Below are 20,383 nucleotides of genomic sequence, written 5' to 3'. Positions count from 1 at the left end.
CATGAGGCTTCTTACGGGAAATGGCGTGAGGTGGCATGGGTCTGGGCTGTGTGTGGGTGATAGGTGATTGTAACTCAGGAGTTGAAAAGCAATGGGATCTTGTACTTTTGGAAAACTGAAATATATGAGAAGAAAAAGGAAGTATCAGGGAGTTATTTTCCTCTAGTGCTTGGGGCAGAAAAAAAAATCACTTTTGTCTGTGCAGCTGAGGAACTCTGGCCTGGCTTTTAGCTCTGCAGGAATTACAGGGAGAGTCTGTCTGTCTGTCTGTGTCTTACACAGTAACCTGAACAGCAGACATAGACTAAATTGAATCTAGCACCAATGACCTAGTTCTGTATGATGCTGGATATCACGAACTTCCATGGGGTTGTGGATCTTAGGAGGCACCTCAGTGTGTCACAGTCTTGCAGTACTGAGGCAAGCTAGTGAGACTGCTGCTGCAAAGCAACATGAGACCTGGGAAAGTGCACTGAATGGGACCTAGGAGACACAGATGCATCCCATGTGGTCACTGAATGACTGCACATGGGTGGGAAAATCCCCTCCCCTTCAAGTGCTTTTTACTCACTCTTGTGATGGGCATAAAAGTGCTCACATCCATCAGAAAGCCCTTTGAGACTTATGACCACCAGGTAAAAGCAAGATATTTCAATGAGTTTTCTGGAGGCTTTTTATGCTAAACATATTTTACATTATTCCAAAGTCAGAGCCAACCATAAAGTTATAACATTAAGAATATAGTCTAGGAGCTGTGACTGCCAAAGTCACTGTGTGGCACCAGGCACAGCCTCTTGCATGTCCTTCCTATTAGCAAACTGTGGTGACAGCATCTCAGTGGGCAACTTCAGGGTTTGATGTTAATCATTATACAGTTTTGAAAGTTCAGATTTACTATAAAGATACCGATACGAGGGTCTGGGCCCATATGAAATGAAATTAGGTTCTCAGTCTCACTGCCAAAGGGGAACAATAAAAACTCACCCAGGAGACACTGGCAGTTTGAGGAGGAAAGGCATAGGCTGTCACAAAACTGCCCTATTCCTTCAGCTCTGCCAGGTCAGGGACAGGCTGGTAGTGCCACCTGCATGAACATAGAATCACAGAATGGTCTGGGTTGGAAGGGACCTTCAAGATCACCTAGTCCCACCCCCCTGCCACGGGCAGGGACACCTCCCACCAGACCAGGCTGCTCACAGCCCCATCCAGCCTGGCCTTGAGCACTGCCAGGGATGGGGCAGCCACAGCTGCTCTGGGCAACCTGTGCCAGTGTCTCACCGCCCTCACAGGAAAGAATTTTTTCCTTACATCTAATCCAGATCTACCCTCTTTCAGTTTAAAACCATTACCCCTTGTTCTATCGCTACAGGCCCTACTAAAACATTTGTCCCCAGCTTTCCTGTAGGCTCCTTTAGGTGCTGGAAGGCTGCTCTAAGGTGTCCCTGGAGCCTTCTCTTCTCCAGGCTGAACCACCCCAACTCTCTCAGCCTGTCTTCACAGGAGAGGTGCTCCAGCCCTCTGAGCATCTTTGTGGCCCTGCTCTGGAGCCACTCCAACAGGTCCATGTCCTTCTTATGCTAGGGGCTCCAGAGCTGAATGCAGTACTCCAGGTGAGGACTCATGAGAGCGGAGTAGAAGAGGAGAATCCCCTCCCTAGACCTGCTGGTCACACTGCTTTTGATGTAACCCAGAATATGGTTGGCTTTCTGGGCTGCAAGTCTGCACCATGTTGAGCTTAAATACTTGTGTTAAAGGTGCCTGCACTACCCACATTCAGCAAATACAGGTTTTTTTCCACCCTCTTCCTCCCAGTACAAAGTTCATTTGGAAAAAAAATAAAAAATAGTCAAAGGAAAGTCCCTTCCCTGCAAGTGAATGCCCTTGCTAAACTTGTACTCCCAACAGACAGGTCACGTGCCTTAGCTCTCACAAGCAATGTAGGTTGGTGTAATACAAGAATCATGCCAAATACCCCTTACCTGTCCTCCCAGATGGGCATGTTATTTTTTCCCAGATGAAAATGTTAGACTAGAATTTGACAAGAAGACAAAAAATCATACACAGGTTGGGAATGATGATATCACTGGGTGTCCTGTAGTTTTGAGTTATTATCAGCACAGCAAAATTCATTTGCATGTCAAAGTGCCACAGCCCAGAATGCATACAGACCAGCATAAAGAATTACGGCATGAAAGACAGCTTATGTGGAGAGTCACCAACAGTGGAAAAAAAAAAGAATATTGTGCTTGGGGCAATTCTAATTTTTTAGAGTCTTGTCAGCATGGTTAGAGACTACAGAATAAATGTGTCTAACCACATTTTGTTTGGCCATACTAGAAAGCAAAGGTTATGAGGGTATCCTCCAGCTTTTTCTATTCAGTAGGTCTGGGTGTGTACAGCACCTTTTCTCTGCCTCATTAGCAACTTCCTTTCTGCTGTATAGTACATGGTGCCATATCGTATAGTAAAAGGTATAGCAATCATTATGTTTTCTGACCCTCTAGATTGACATAGTTTTACTCTCAGGCAGTGAAAATCACTGCAGCCTCCCTGAAGTCATCACAGTGGTGTTGATTTAGAGTGTTAGGTCTCCTGACCACAGCCGCATGTGGTCATGCTGCAATCTGCCAAGCTCTTGAGAGCTGGCACAGTAACTGTGCAGGTGATTTTGAGAATATTTTTCTGCTGTAGATACTCGTGGTGATAATTAACCAGACAACAGTCCCTTTGAGTCACTGGTCTGTCAAGGGTCATTTCAGTGTGAAGGTGTGCTCAGGTGCTATATATGATGTTTTACAGGTAAGACATAAAACTGTGATTTTGCATTTACAATAATTATTCCATGAGGAAGTGTAATGCTAATGAAGTCTGGCATCCTACTTACATCCCAAACTGAAAAATTGCCACTCTGCCTGTTCAAAGATTTGCTTGCTTCCAGTGCACAGTTCTTTTTGAGCCCTATGCAGTCACAGGTTGTTGCTGGGTGTAGTTAGCTGCTTTCTTTTCCCCATAATTTGACGGCAATCCTGTTTGCCTTCAGGGGCTGAGAATTGGGTACATCCTGCTTTAAAACTTGGTAAGTACTTCTCAATTCAGGTTGCATGGCTTTGGCAGCACTACCATTTTTATCTGTGCAAGGTAACATGAAGTGAGAGATTGTTTTACTGACATTAATGTTCAGTGGAACTGGAGCAGGCCAGTATGAAAAATGGATGTTAGTTAACTAGCAGGTGTTAGGTATGAGTAATGAAAGAAATGTGGGAGGCAAACCTTGCCCACTCACTTTGTGTAATACTTGTATCTCTGCAAAGAATGGCCTCTTTGTCCAGACATAAGCCTTGCATTCATTTCCTGCTCTGATCTTATCTAGAGAATTTGAGTGACCCTGATATGCCATTAAATTTGGGTCCCTATACACTGAACTACTCCTTCCATTTTTATTCATGTCTTGGCATTACTGGTCATCCCATTTTTCTCCTCCACAGATAGATCAAGACCCTGTAATATCCTTGGGCTAACTTTGTCTGTAAGTCATAACACAAAGCAAATGTGATCTGGTAATAACAATCACAGCTTTGGAAATGGAGCGTACTGTAATGTGATCACACGTGTAGTCAGACATACACTGCTCTGAGCCTGCAGTACCCTCAGAGGTTTGGTATTTTAAAGATACAAAGACTGTCTGTCTATAGCCTACCTATAGTCTATAGTCTAAATACCACCTATCTATAATCTACAATGAAATACTTCTAATTTACTTCTGCAGTACAGATTTCCCAAGGAAGCAGGGCCACAATTCTCAGCTATTCAGGTAGATATACCAATAAAGAAGCAGTCCAGACCTTTTCAGTGTCAGTGTATGCTGTTAGATACAGCATATTTTAAGACCAGAAATGATCATTCAAGATTATTATGCATTACACAAACCATAGCACTCTCCTAGGATTTAACTTACTCAAGCACTAAGTCATTCTTTTCTTAAAAAGTACATTTTATTTCTAGTCTTACTTTTCTGAGCCAGCTAGTCAGTCTTCTTTTTTTTTAATGTTATATTATAAATCTCTCCACTACTGGAAAAGCCTGCTGCATAAACTGTGAGCAAGCCATCTTGTCAGTAAACCAAGCAGACTTATGATTACGAAATATGATTTTTTTGAGGTGACTGATCACCTGTGTACCTCTTTTTGAATCCACTCCAGGTTTTGAACATTGTTTTTGAGGTGAGGATTCAGAACACAGCTAAGAGTTCAGGCACTTACTTCATCAGTGCCCTACAAATTTCCCTATTCATTCATGGTATTTTATTGCTTTTGTGTCCAGCCACATTTACATTACCAACAACACCACATCTTGACCTACTGTGAGACAGTAAGTCATTATTATTTGCTGAATCACAGAAAAGCTGTGGTTGGAAGGCACTTCTGGAGACTGTCTAGTCCAAGCCCTCTGATTAAAGCAGGGTCAGCTCCAGCAGGTTGTTCAGGGCTATGTCCAGGGTTTTCAGTATCTCCAAGGATGGAGACTCCTCAGCTTCTCTGGACAACCAGTTCCAGTGTTTAACCACCCTACAGCAAAAAAAGGGTTTTCGCATGCTTAAATGAGATGTCCTGTATGCTCATTCTCTCATCTCTTACATAAACTATTTTTTCTTACATGAATGACTTTCCCTTTGACTTAGCTGAAATGCATTTAAATGATCTTGTAAATATTATTAGAAGCCAAGATAAACTTCTATGTTCCTGTCCTTAAGCAATCCATGTTAAAACTGAATACACGGCAGTAATCCGATGTACTGCAGTTAAATAAAGAGGCTTAGATTAAACAGAAGGGTCTGATAGTCATCTTGAAGTTCAGCACTATGCAACGTCCGAACTAGTAAAAATATTCAGAACTTTGTGTTTGGTTTCTTTCCTAGTTTATTCTCAGATGTCAAGACACCTTAGGTTTAGCCATTGACATGACCGTCTGCTTTGTCTAATTTAGATCAATGCGGTTATACAACACCATTCTCTCTATTTTCATAACATATGTGGGAAAGTATGAATAAAAACATGCTGTACATGTTCTGTTTACTTATAATTTTAATATATATTAATGTTCCTTTTATTCCTTTGCTAAGTGTTATGTGTTAGAATTAGTTCCTTTATTAGTCCTTTATGTAGATTTAAAGTGGTGTTTGCATTCCAACAGGTAAGACTCAAAATGACTTTTCAGACTCTATCTTTGAGACCATGCTTCACAGGAAAAATTGGCCATTACTCTGAAACACAGGAATAAAATAAATACCCACAATGAATATTCTCATAGACAATCACGAGAATGTTTCCAAAGGAAATGTCTTTTATACTATGTAGATTTAAAGTGCTGCTATTGTAAAAAAAAGACCTAAAACTTCAAAGTACTGCGTGGTTTCCATTGACAGAAATTAAAAACTGCTGGCTTCATTGACAGAAAAGGCAAACTTCAAAGTAGATAGTCATCTTCAAAAGCCAGATGCTCCCAATGTACCTGGTGTGTGAATGAAGAGAACAGATATCTTTCCTTGGCTGTCATCTTCTCCCTTTTATAAGCACTAAATTATTTCAGAAGCAAAATTACTAAAAAAAAAAGTACTGCACATACCAAAATAGCATACACTTCATTTTTTATTCAACGATTTCCAAAATATTTTTAATAACATTTTTTAAAATATTTTTTTTCACTTATCAGGTGCAAAATATCAACCTGCTCGCATGGGCTGTAGCAACTTTCACTACTGGTTAAAATAATGAACCTATTGATCACAGGCTCACATTTTTCAAGCAAAAGGGTTGAGAGTCAGATGCTGTTAGCTTTCTCTTAAGAGTCGTATACTTTGATACTTCTCTGTAGGTGATGGCTGACACACACTGCTGCAGTCCCACACATCTGTAGGTTAGCTGGGCTGCACTGCGCTCTTCAGCAGAGCCTTCTTCCTTCCATTCAAAGGCTGCCATCAGCAGTAAGCAGTAAATGCCCTCATTGTTCTGGATTTACAGAAAGGTATTGAGAGCCGTAGACATGATGCAGGAAAGGTACCGTCTGCTATTCTTGTAAAAACACATTTCTGTTAATAAAGAATAACATCCCAACAAAGATGATTCATTTTAAGGCATAAGATTCCTCTGGATCCCAGGAGCAGCACCTGGGAACTGGCTTGAGCACTACTCTGTGATCATCCATACCATTTAGTTGTCAGTTGTTGGCCTTCTTTCCTTATTTTGCCAGCAAACGTCTGCTCTGTGGGATGATATTTCAGCTGACCCTAGCGTGGCTGTCATTCTCTCGGGGAAGCTGGTGATCTGTGAGTGGAGTACACTTCTGCGTAGTGCATATGCCAACAGTTTGTGATGAATCTACAATTATGAGAGGAAAGAAGATGGGATGCTTGGTGTGGCCTTGACTTTTTTGTCTCTAATCTGCACTCAAGGCCTGGAGGAGGGGCACGAGAAGGGGAGAAAAGCAGCTTCCTCCTGAATTGCAGCAAGATGTAACTACGTTCTATAAATCTGACAGGAAAGGGGAGAGGTATCTGAGCTGAGGGATGATGTTGGCAAAACAGCAACAGGGTATTAGCTGCAGTTTGACTCTAAGTGCCAGAACAGTCTGACGCTAGAGGAGCCTTCTTCTAAGAGTCGCGTGGGCAAAAAAACCCAAACAAGTTCTAAGACTAAACTTCACATAACTTCTGAAAAAGTCTCATGGTGTCATGGTCTCCTGTGACAGTTGAGATCTGAACAGCATTTTTTACTCCTTCTTAAGTTATCTCAGGAGCTTTCTTTTAAGCCTGTGTTCTGCAGGTACAGAATGAGTCTATATCATCACTGCATGATCTCTGTGCATTTTTTCTTCACTAGGACTTTTGGTATCCATGACCTTCACCTTCTTGTTCTCACAAGGCTGCAGGAGGAAGTTGCTGTGTGCTGTTCTGTTCAGGAACAGCTTGCAGACACACACTGTGTTTCCTTTCATGGAAAGTTTATAGATGTTCTTTCTTTTTACTTGCTAAGATCACAGCAAGCAATGTTATTTATAACTCAAACTTGTGAAACTTGTTCAGGGGGCTTTGATAGTAAGTTCTTTTTGGAGCAAGGCTCCCAGCTGGAAGTTCCCAGATCTTGCTTGTCTGTTGCAGTGGTAAAGTGAGGAGATTTCATGGGAAATGTAAGACCATTTTGCAAAGTGGCAGTTTTAAGATGATATAGGTACAGGGATTTGCAAATTCCAGCCCCACCTTCAGAGAATTCATATGCTTCTGGCCCAGAGACAATATAAGGAGTGTCTGGTGCACAGAGGCAGGTGTGGAAGAGCCAGTCAGTAACTGAAAACTGAGTAAGTGCCTGTCACAGAGACCCATGCTCCTGGCTTTGTGTAGGTGTGGAAATGCCAGTGGGAGGTTAGCAAAGGTTTTTGTGCCCCCTTCAAGAATCAAACAAAACTCGTACAGTTCTGGTGCTTTAAAGATGCCTGGCTTGCCCTATGACATTGATGCATTGTACTTCGCTACGATGGAGGCTTTCCTTCAGGAACACACATGCAGAAAGAGAAAAGAACTGCAAGAGTACATACATGGACCAAAGCTTCTAGGAGTCACCAAGAGTGTATCTACTGAGCATGGCTCAAACAAATTGGCAGGATTCCTTCTCCGCCCACATACTTTTTGCAGTTCAACAGATAGATTTCTGTATATAGTGCTCAATATTCTGTTTGCATTATATGACAGGGCCCCTGATGGAGCAGAATCAGAACACTTTTGGAGCCTGCAGCTCTTGAAGAACTGCTCCAGCATGGGTCCCCTATGGGGCCCAGAATGGGCTCTCCATGGGCTGCAGTGTGAGTATCTTCTCCACTGTGGTCCTCCATGGGCTGCACGGCGACAACCCGTTTCACTATGGTCTTCTCCACAGGCTGCAGGGGATTCTGCTCTGGTACCTGGAACACCTCCTCCTTCATTGATCTGTCTGCAGGGCTTCTCTCACATTTTTGTCACTCCTCTGTCACACAGCTCCTGCACAGCATTTTTTACTCTTTCTTAAATATGTTACCAGAGTGTTGCTGATGGACTCAGCTTTGGCCAGCAGCGGGTCCATCTTGGAGCCTGCTGCAGCTGTCTGACATGGGGCCAGCTTCTGGCGTCTTATCACAGAAGCCACCCCTGTGGCTGCCCAGCTACTAAAAACTTGCCATGTAAACCCAATACGAACCACCTAGGGATGTATTTCAAATGTATGAAGTCTGAACATAACAAAGATCATTCTCAAAGAAGTGTGACTTGTTACATCACTTATGGAAGGTTTCTGGACACTAGAGCTGCCCAGGGCTGCTAAGGTGTGCAGGATCTGCAGGTCCTTAGAGTCTGGCAGGCAGGCAGTGCCATACAAAGGTGTGACTCCCCAGCTTGAACAGGGTTTGAAAGGCAATGTTTGCTGCCCACACCCTGGGATCTCAGCAGGCTGAAATGCAGAGTTGTGCTGTGCACCTCTAAAATGATGAACTCTCTGTTCTGCCTAAGCAGCAGCAGCACCTGCTTGCCTAGGACCCAAGCTTCCCGAAGGCAGCCCTGCAGAGTCCTTTCGTAATGTTTGTGGAAGAGGCTTCGGTTCTCTGTGGCTCGATTTCCTCATCTATGTATTTATCACTGCAAGAAGAAATTCGTGAATGCTTAAAGGACCGAGTTCCTAGAATGAAAGCTGCTATACAGGCAAAGGCTTAAGTTTAAATTCCTCAGGGCAGACATTACTGCTTATTTGTGAAATGGCACACCTGTGAGAACTCTTAATAACAGCAATGACAATGGAAAATATACTTTAGGGTCCATGAGTCTTATCACTTCGTTCACCTTGTGGCAGCAGACTTCCAGTGTGAGCTTTGAACCTGAAAGCTGCTTTGCACAGTTCTCAAAGAGTCATTTGCAAGCCTGGGGCCACGTATACTTAGAAATGAGGCAACAGGTTTGTCAAAGTTGGAAGAAATGGACTATTTTTCATGGGTCTCGGCATGCATTTAAATAGTAAGTGGTATAGAAAGAGTACTGCTAGCTGGAGAAATTGCATGGAGTATTTTCTTCCCCTGTATGAAAGGGAAACATACTAAAAAAATCTGACTTTTTTGCCAGGTAAATCTTTCAAAAAAAAGTATTCCACTGAAAACTGTAATTTTGTGAATGGAGCACAGCTAGAATGAAACCTCTTTGAAACTAGGCCCATGGCAGGACAGAAATAAGGTTTTACCTTTCTACTGCTCAGGATAGGTTTACCCCTCAAAAGACTGTCGGCACCATTTCAAATTCAAAAGTAATCTCCGATTCCCCATTCCTAAGGGATTAATAGGGTTGAAGCCTGGCTCCACCTTTTGATGCATTATGTATCAGCCCTGGAAATGAGGAGAGGGTGAAAGATCAGGCTTCCAGCCTGCCTCTGAATAGTCCTTGGTGTGTCCCTTGGAGCAGGGGCATGTGGCAGCTTCCCACTGTGGGATGCCCTCCTGGTGTGCCCACCGCTGATAGGGACAATGGCATCTCCAAAGAGTTTGCTGCAGCCACAAAAACAGTGTCTTTTATTGGCTTTGTTTTCTTGGCTGGGGTGGTATTTTTTTTAACTCTTTGTGGGATGCCTTAGGTGCTGCAGTGACCAGCCTTGCAGCCTCCATCAGGAATGCTGGGAAAGGTAACATATTGTTTACTTTTCTTAAGCCAAATTTTTAAAAACCTGTGGGAAGAAAAAAGGAAAAAGCAAGGAAAGGGGGGACAAACAGGTAGCCTCTTGCAGGTAGTGGCAGGCGCTGTGGGGCACAGGTGGGCAGGGAGCCCGTCACACAGACTGGGGGTGGGAGTTATGGCCGCTGCCTGTCCACGCACAAAGCCTCCCTGCCAGCAGCCCGGCCATGGAAACCCTTCGGCATGGCTGCCCCTCAGACACCCCACCGCCTCGCTGCGGTCACCGGCAGGTTGCTGGGGTTACTGGGGGGTGGCAGCCTGAGGGAGGCCCCAAGGCCTGCCCAGAGTCCCAGGCCAGCAAGGGCCGCTCTCTCCCTCTGCCTGGCTTGATCCTGCTGAAGAAAGGCCCCAAAGCAGCCTCGTGATTTTCTCCGTTAACAGAGCTTCCCTTGACCTTGGGTTTGAAATGCCCCAACTCCTTTCCAGGGTGCTAATTAGGAAATGCAAAAGGACTTGTGGGGGGCTCAGGGGAAAGAGCTTCTCCTGGCTAGGTGTTACTGCGGTGCAGGCTGGATGTCAAATGGTAGATGTTAATGGTTAACGGCCTCTCAACATCACGGCACCCAGGGAAACATTGCCTTGCTCCTCCGTGAAACTGGGATATTTCTTCTGCTTAAAGAGCCTTTGTTAAACTGCCTTGGAATAACTCAAGCTTGACAAAGTGGAACTAATTGGCCTTCATCTTTCCAATCTTATGCAAAAGAACTTTGAAATCAGAAGGCTTTTTGAGGCAATGATATCCAGTATAAGGAGTAAAGCATAAGTCTGGATTTTAAGGAGTTCAGTGTAACATGAAACTCAAGTGATAACTCTGTACTCTGCAGGATGTCAAAATATCTGCCAGAAAAGCAAAGGTTGTAGGCCACCTCTTTGAAAGGGTGGAGGTTACCTCTCTTCTCAAGTGGTCACCACAACCCTAAAATAAGGGACAGTCTTGTGGATACACATATTCTTCCAAACTCTTCAGCATATTCCACCTTGCTTTGCTTTTGAATGATGTATTCAGGACTGAATATAAACCCAGATCCCTCCCTGTTCAAACACTACTGTCAACATCAGCCTTGATTTCTTTCTTCCAGTCTTTTAATCTTTTTTTTTTCTTTTCTTTTTTTTTTTTTTATTGAGGACAACTTGGTCAGAAGATAACTATTCTTATTTCCAGTTCTTTGGTTGAGGTTACTCTGTTTTATCCCTTTTCTTCACAAACTGCAGCAAAACTGATCAAAGTTCATTCACTCTGTACAGTTTGTGTGAGTTTCAGTGATTAAAAATAAAACTTGTTATTATTATCTGTTCTTATGCCAGGGAAGGTTATGTCAAATCAAGAGAATCAGTCCAGCATTTGGCCAACCAAGACCAGCTCTGAACCTAATCAACCTTTTCCAACTACTGAAAACATGCTAAAATCACCTTACTTGAACTTAGAAGTATCCACCTATTTTTAGAAGTTACTAAACCCAAATGAACTGCTAATTTTACATTGCTAATATGGACCACATCATTATCACATATTTTTGTCATGGCTATAAAGGCCATGTGTAAAGGCCCCAGGGAAAAGTGAACTGGTTAGTGTCTTCATGTGCTTGAAGGCACAGCATGAGAGACAGTTTGTAGCTGGTCCCTGTCCCTAAGAGCCTGCAGATCTCAGCAGGTAGTTTAGTGTAGAAGATAAAACGGATATGGCAAATTGAAGTGAGATGATCCAGCAGATCAGTAAAGAAATTCAGGCTTCATTATGGGCAGGCCTATAGTGTTCCTCATACACAGTACCTGTTCCAATTCCTTAATAACAGAATGGCTTTAGTTCAAATCATTCACTTCAGCGTACTTTGCGGCTGAAGTTACTTGAAAAATACCTGTTTGAAGTTCTAAGATGGAAACAAACATCTCACTGAGCACTGGCTGGACTGATTTTAACCTTTTCATGCAGGAGCAGGGTGGCACAGCTGCACCTGCTGTTATGTCAGGAGTCTGTTTTTTCCTAGAGAAACATATCTAATTACATACCATGCCTTCTTATTTTTATGTTTCCTATCAGGTGAGATGTAGGGCCTAATTCTGTTGCTACAGAAATAAGCAGGAGTTTCTGCACTGATTTCAAAAAGTTTAAAATTACTAAACTAAAGCCAAATCATGGAATAGCTAGTGTGGCCTTAGCTTGCAGTTTGCAAAAAGGAAAGAAGGCACAGGCACATGGCATTAGATTTAGTTGTCAACACTAAAGTCAGGGATTTACCTTGGCTTCTGCCACCACACGCTGCAGCACTAACCCTCTGGAATTCAGTGGTTATGCAGAGATGTTGCAGTAATATCCCTCACACTGCAAAGAAAGGTGCAGGAAGCCAACACCAGCTGAAGAGGAGCACTGAGCTCAGGTAAACTTCCATTCTCACCATGAATTGTAAAAGAAGGATCTTCACAGTTAGATCTCAGGGGTACAGAGCACTCAGGGAGGTGATTTGGAGTTAAGATAATCAAGGATGGACTCAGGTTGACTTGGGGTGGTGTTTTTTTCACTTTCTTAGAATGAATGACTGGAAAACACCTTTCTTATATATCAGCGACGGGAGAGAATCTCTTGGCTTTTGAAGCTGCAGGGCCCTCTAGCTACTTACCTGTTTAACTTACACTTTTGCAAGTTTCTGAGGTGACTTTGGCAGCAGTATCTATTCCATACTTGCAATTTATAGCAAGGATTTTAATAAAGGATTAATGGGCAGTTACTGTTTATTAAAAACAAGTGTAATGTAGATGTTAAGAAACTAAAGAGTAGAAGCTTTTGCACGTTATTGCAAGCAACATGTTGATCTATTAGAGTTTACAACATTCATGAAGCTCAATAAAACTACTGATTGGTTATTAATTCTTGGGAAAAAGTACTGTAATGTCAAATGTGGTCAGTATGTTGTTTTCCAGAAAAAAAACCCAGAAGTATCTTTTTTGCTGATTAAATGACTTTCTGAAGAGGAATTAAATCTGACAAGGAGATTCGGAAGTGAAAAGTTCCCTGTGAATTAAAGTGTGACAGTTTCAGGAGTAACAAATCCTTAATGAATGTGGGATGGATACCAGAGGCAGTTATTTTAAAAATAAACTTAAAAGCAAGTGCAGGAATTCCCTCAAACAAAGGTCTTCTGTTGCCATTTTCTGTCTTATTGGCCTGTTTGGTGGGCTATTGGCACTGGCATCACAGAGGCATCATTCTAATTGTCATTTAATAGAAGCTTTATTTTATTTTATCCTAAACTGCTTCCACGAATCTCTCACCACCTAAGCTTGGCATTAAAGAGAATTCAAAATCAAACAAGCTACTCAAGAAAGAATTGTTCTTTGATAGAACTGGGGCTCCCGGTGATTTTAATTTTTCTGTAGGCTGCATGAGGTGGAGACAGGGGCTTCTGCATCTTGATCTCTGACAACTGGGTTCTTAGAAAATAATAAGCACAACAGTTGATGTAAAGGTCCACAGAAAATCTGCACATTAAGCATTTGTAGGGATAGATGAATTTACATATGGAAATACTGCAGAAGACAGAGACACGATGCCACACTATTGCCTTTGTAAAAATCCAATTTTCTAATGTAATTGTACCAAGTATGAGTAGATAAGCAAACAGTTCTGACTTATAGTGGTCATGCTAGAGAAGCACACAGAAATTGGCAATAATTGTGTTTACCTTTTGCTCATAAATAGCTCATGCAAAGTTAATTAAATATCACAAGGAAATTATCCTCTTTATTTTCCGTATTTAACTACAAGAATTAATCCTGGGTTCGGTCAGGAGAAATGTTGCTACTAGCGAATGAGAAATGGTGTAAGTAGGTAGCGATCTGTAACATCCTACATCTTTAAGTTCAAAAGTAAAAATAGAACAGTCCATTAGTTCACTTTACCTGAATTTCTGGTTGAGCAGATGCTGTGAGGAGGGACATTATTTCTTTTCTACAAATTTCATTAGGTCTTGTTTCTGTGTTATATTATGACAGAGAGCACCTTAATGATGCTAACTACATTTGACAGGTACTATAAGCAGGAGCACATAATGGCATCAGCAGAACCAGTCCTTAGTCATTAATTCATAGGCTTTTCTGGTGTGCCCGTTCTTCACAAGACACTCATATGAGAGGTACTGAAGCAGTTTTTCAGTTTTATAGGTGGGTGACAGAAGCACAGGGAGATTAGGTGGCAAGTCTAAAGTCTTTTGCAAAACTAAGGACATGCTCCAGGTGTCCAGGTTACACTGTTTCCCTGGAGGTGCCTGTGCCCTTTCACTGGTTTAACAGTGATGGGTGCTATAGGAGAAGCACAAACCGTGCATCACTAGACCTCGTCACAGATACCTTCTTATTACAATTTGCTAACTTGTCCTGAGGTGGAAAAACATCTTTGATGCAGACCAATGATCAGAACTACAATATAGAGAAAACATGGGACAATACAAAAATGTAGATTAGTTGGTCTAGTGCAGTCTTTTTCTAAGTACCTGTTTGTACTGTACTGCTCAGCACGTCAGTCATGGTGTGAACACACCGCAGTCTCTTTAGACAGGGAAGGGCTGAGCTACAGTATTTTGGCCATACAGAGCTCAGTTTGATGGTGCTCTGGCTCCACAGCTTTGCTTTGATCCGTAGGAAAGGTAGGGGCCAGGTCAAACTACTGCTGGGAACGAGGAGCTACAACTTCAGCCCCCTTAGGCACAGGAGCACCTGGAACCCACTTTCCAGTGAATTACTCTAACCATTGGGCAGAGTGGCAGGACCACTGCTCAGCCAAAGTGGGTTGAGCAGATGCATCTCTTGGGATCTCTCAGGTGGTGGACAGTCTCCCGTTTGTCTTTGAATCAACAGGGTATCTTGTCTGAAAGCCTGCGTTTAGGAATACAGGGAACTTTGTAATCTAACTCTAGGTTTAGGAGCCTTCAGGGTTCAGCACTTGTTGCTAGTGCATGGTTTAAATCACTTTCCTGAAGCTATGCGCTTAGTATGGCTCACAGGTCCTGTAGTCAGACATTGCGGGTCCCCAGAACACAGCCTAGTAACTGAAACAGAACAAAAGCCAAGTCGTATTACAGCTCCTGCTTTCTTCTTACCCACTTAAGCCAGCTGCCTATTATAGAAGGAAATTAAAATCTGGCATCTGTCAGGATAAAAATCATTGCATTGTCTTCATATTAAATACATTAGCTATAAATTACACATATGCCAGTTTAAAATAAGGTGATAAAAATTATATGCAATATTAGAAACAATGTAATATTTTAATATAACATAATGTAATTTTTTTCAAGAAAAATGTGATATTCTTTTAATGTGATATGACCATCTTTTGGTTGTAAACATTCTTTTTTTACATAAACATTAATTAGCATCTTCATTGATCTCTGTATCTCCACAGATGTCAGAAGAGATACTCAGCCAGTGAGATCAGAGTCTGACCTATGACTATGACAACTAGGTCAGTTTCTGTTAGCTTAAGAATTTAGTTTTCTTTTTTTAGTTTTGTAATGTTCTTGTAAGGCATAGCACTCACACTGGTAGCTTGGAGCACAGAATCATATATGTAATTTTGGTTAAACAAACAAATGCTCACTCATTTTTTGTTATGAATTTTAATTTCTATAAGCCAAATGTAAGTAAGATGCACATGATTGAATGACAGAGCTCTCTGGTGAGATGTTTGTACTCCCTTTACTTTGGAATATATTGTTAGTTTGATTACAATGAATGAATACGTATTACTACCAGACTGCTCTCCTCCACTAACAGGCACAATTATTTGCCTTTCTGTGCACATGTATCATCTAATACTGGTAATGATTTTTAGTCCTTAATTCTGGGGAATCTAAATTCCACATTACTACACATCCTTTTACTCCATATCTTAATCTGTCAATGTTAGTGCAATATGATTTGTTTAGTGTGAAGCAATCCAAAGGGGGCTGAATAAACTTCTAATATATTCACATAAAACACATGGAATCTTTTCTTAGATTTATATGACTAATATTCATGCCACACACATCTAAAAATCACTGACTGGTACTGTGTTACTGAATTATTTAGTCATCCATTCTGGAATTAAGGGTAGCTGTCTTTGCTGTGCCCAGTCCATCTTGCTCACTTCCCGCAATTCTGATGTCCCCTAATATTTAGGATCAATCTTGAGGTTGCCTTCAATTAACCTGAACCACATGCACTGCCCTTCCTCGTTCTGGCTACCTCTTGCAATTCTGCCTTAATATAAACACTTTCTACATTTAAGGAAAGTTACATCTTCTGTACTATGGCATCTGCAGATGTCTTCTTTCTTATGGGAATGTAACAATATCCTTCCTCATCATTCTCCCTAGCTGCAGAGACACCTGCAACTCTCATGGGGAATGAAAGCAAATGGAGAAAAAAATCTGGCTTGCCACGTTCCTCCAATAGACAGAAGAGTTACAAATAAGCCTTTCTTTTCTTTTCTGAACACTCTGAGGTGGACAAAAAGCAATGATCACCCAACAGAAGACAACAAGGGACGAAAATTAACATATCCTCTAGTCTATATCCCGACTTTTCACCTTCACCACTTCTTTTGGAAAGAGGTGGGGGGTGGTCTGTTACTTCCTTTCCCTTCCTCTACCTTAGTGAAACAGCTGCCTGTCCTCCTCCACAACTTTTTGGAGACTTGGCCAGGTAAGTTTGTTGCAGTTTCTCTGCCCTCTGCAGTGAAATAATAACCTGAAAAAAGAAGGCAGGAGTCACAGGAGAACACAAAAACTAATAGGATGGCAAGCTCCCACAAACCAGATGGCAGGTTGTTTGTAATGGTTGTTGGTAGCAAAAGAGTTACCGAGGTGCCACCCAATATGACCAGTACTATGTGCAGACCCTAGAAAGCCACTTCTGATAATTATTTACACCACCAGCTCTGGAAAAATGAACTGCTTGTTAAGTTTGGCACACAGTCAGCTAAGGGGGAAGAAAGCTTAGGCACATTATTTTAGAAATGTAATTACTACTTACAGGTTAGTCAATTATTGCGTGTTTAGAATTGGAAAACACATTTGACAATCTCGAACAGCTATGGATATATGTTTTAGTTCAACAGGAAATAATTTCTAAATAACAGTTGAAAAATATATTGGTAATTCATTTTATCAACTCAACAAAACACAACTAAGATTGCAGTGGGAGTTCACAAGTAACTTATCTAGGTGACGAAAACCCACAGCTCCATAAAACAGGGTCTCTTGAAAAATAGTATTTACTTATCACAACCAGGAAGAGGAAGCTGTGGATATAAATAATCTTAGCTACGAATTACTCATTGTTGACTAAGGTCTTTATATTCCCATTCAAGCTATATATATTGGATAAGCAAGTGAGTTAAAAGCCTGAGCTGTCCTTCACTCCCTTTGTAGTCTATAGAAAGACTACACTTGCGGGTGGCACTTCAGATCTGTCCAATACCTGTAGGAAACATGTACTGGGAAGGGGAGACTATGCTGAGTACCTCAGCTATATCACTAATATATACATACATTAATCTCAGCCTAAAACCATATTTATTACTCAGGGTAAATTCCAACCTTGGCAGAGTTTTGGGTCAAGCAGAGATTTGACTCAGAAAGGACTGTCATACCAGGGCTTGTTTGTTCGTTCAGCGCCTGGTGACAATGAAAGAACAAAAGTACCCACTTCTATAAGTCTGAGAACAAATGGTGAGTTACACAAACATTCATAGAACTGCCCAGGTTGGAAGGGACCTCAAAAGATTGCCTGGTCCCAGCTTTTGTAGAAAAGGAAGCCTAGATGACATTATCTGGCAACCCATCTAGTCATGTCTTGAAATCCTCCAGTGATGGAGACTCTACCACATGCATGAGGAAGTTATTCCAGTGATTGATTACTCTTGCTGCAAGAAATATCTTTCTTCTATCAAGATGAAACCTCTTCCAGTGCAACTTGTACCCATTTCCCCTCGTACTCTTCATGTGGCTTCTTGTGAAAAGAAACCCTTCGTCCTCTTTGTAGCTGTCTTTGAATTACTGGAACATTGTGATGAGGTCCCTCCTGAGCCTTCTTTTCTCCAGGGAGAAAAGACCTAGCTCCTTCAGTCTTTCCTCATAGGGCAGGATCTCCAGCCCTTTGATCATCTTTGTGAATTGTGGGGACCAGAACTGGATACAGTGCTCCAGGTTCAGCCTGGAAAGTGTTGGGTGGAGTGAGATGAGCATGTCTCTATCTCTGCTAGCAAAGCACCTGCAGGTGTAGCCCAGGATCTAATTTGCTTTTGTTGCTGCAGTGGCACACTGCTAACTTGTGTTCAGTTTGTTGTCCACCAGGACCCCCAGGTCCCTTTCAGCAAGGCTGCTCCCCAGCCACTCAGATTCTAGCCTGTACTGGGCTTTTTGGTCACGTCATCTCAGGAGCAGCACCTTGCATTTGTCTTCGTTAAATTTCATACAGTTCTCTGTTGCCCACTCTTCCAGCCTGTCCAGATCTGCCTGTAAGATTGTTTGCCCTTCTGATGTGTCCATCTCACTAGCCAGTTTAGTGTCATCAGCAAACTTGGTGAAAGTGCTTTCAATCCCATTGTCCATCTTTAATAAGGTGTTGAACAACGTGTGGCCCAGTATCGATCACTGAAGGATCAATCCCACATGTGACAGGCTGCCAGCCTAAGTAAAAACCATTGATCACCACCCTCTGAGTGCTCTCTGTGAGCCCATTTTCTACCCATCTTGCAGACCACCCATCCAGACTATACCTTACCAGTTTGTCTAGGAGAAAGGTGTGGGGATCCAGTGACTTCCTCTTTCTTTCAGCAAAAAGTAGTACCAGAGCTACTGGCAACCATGCTGTGCATGGAGCATGGAGGAAGAAGGGCTGTGTGGCATTCCCCTTCAGGGAGCGGGTACAACTATTAACAAATGCAGCAGTGTTCATATGATTTACATTTGATTTCTCTCATCATGCTGCTCTTACATTCATTTTGGGTGACATCAGAGCCATAGAGGATTTTTGCACAAACACTCACAGAAGGTTAATTTTAATCATGAAAATATGTAGTCTTTCATAAAGCCTAATTCTGAATTTGCACTTGAAGAAATGATTAAATTGACATCCAAGTAACAGACAGAAACAACAAGTGGCTTATGTAATTAATTGCCTTGGAAAATATTATTAAATTTTTCAATATTCAAGATCAATAAGGAAAAAGTTAACATTACATGCACAAAGCAAGTTGGAATAATTAATATATTTGAGAAAACTAATGTTATCTGAATATATTTCATGACATGAGATGTCTACTTTATTTTCTCTTCTGTTTTTTGGAGTTTTTTTAATATCTGGTGTATCATTACTTGCCATAGCAAAAAAAAAAAAAGTTTTATTTTTTCTTTGCTTTAGCTGCAAAAGGCCATGAATAGGATTTGCTTTATTAATAGTTTTATGGTACAGACTAGCAAGTTCTGAGTCTTTTCCTTAAGAATTTAATTTTACAGCCTCAGAGTATATCAGGGTTTGTCTGACCTTCATTGTAAAGGCAATAGTAAGAATGTATACCTTTGATTCCCCAAATGATACAGACTCATTGTCATGAGTTTTATTGGAATATATATTCCTAAACAACTAAGTAAAGAGCTGGCTTGATTCCATGTGGAAATATAATTACTGTAAATTGCATGCTTACTAGCTCTCAATTACTGATGAGGTTGCAATCAGGAATCTGACAGATGAGAGATTAATTCCCCAGGAGCAGGAGTTCTTCCTTCTTGTTATGAACATATGTGTATGGAGGAAACAGATCTGAATATGTCAGATGAATAAATTAAGAAGTCTACGATGAAACAGAACAGCTGGAAATGTAACTGGTGATAATTGAAGGCAAATTAACTTCAATGAGCAATTTTTCACCAGGTGTTCTATTAGACATACAGAAAGAGAAACTAGAGAAATTGCATGGTGTGCATTTTCATTCAGAAAATTGGTATGGACTGCTATTCTACCTACATGGTAACTGGAAAATGACTGTACTGTCTGTTATGGCTATAAATATTCATGTGACTAATTTGCAAAAATCCTTTCATGTTTTTTTAAGAATAGACATAAGAAAGACATTCCTAGTCTTACCAGAGACATGAGTCTTTCTCACTTTAATAGATAATCAAAATGAAGAGTCTACTTTTAAGAATATTTTTGAATGCTAAAGCTTTTCTCTGATATTCTTTGTCAATTTTGGCTAGTCTGGTATAGCCTGCTGTAGCACTTTCCACACAGCAGTTTCAGATTATTTCCGTAATCCCTGCAGCTTTTGACTATTGCTTAGAACATCATCTACAATGAGTAATGAATCCTTCTTCCTAAACAAGCCATTTAAAAACTAGGTAGGTGCCCTACTTAAAACTTTTCACCTTTTTACACACATCCTCATTCATTATGCAAATCACATTTTCTGCATATTCCTTTCTGTGTTTAGGATCCTTTGGTCCTGTATGATCTTTCAGTTTGTCTGTCATCGTGTAAGAAATTGGGTTCTAAGTCCTATTTATATGGCTTTTAAAAAGAACCAAGGCTATGCAAGTTTTTTTATAAAATATATCCTCATACTACCTTCACAAAGCAGCAGATTGACAGCAGGAGTGAATGTCATCTTTCCTC

Source organism: Falco cherrug, chromosome 2 (assembly GCF_023634085.1).
Source record: "Falco cherrug isolate bFalChe1 chromosome 2, bFalChe1.pri, whole genome shotgun sequence".
Taxonomy (NCBI): domain Eukaryota; kingdom Metazoa; phylum Chordata; class Aves; order Falconiformes; family Falconidae; genus Falco; species Falco cherrug.
The sequence above is the reverse complement of the archived record's forward strand: the minus strand, read 5'-3'. Positions refer to the sequence as shown.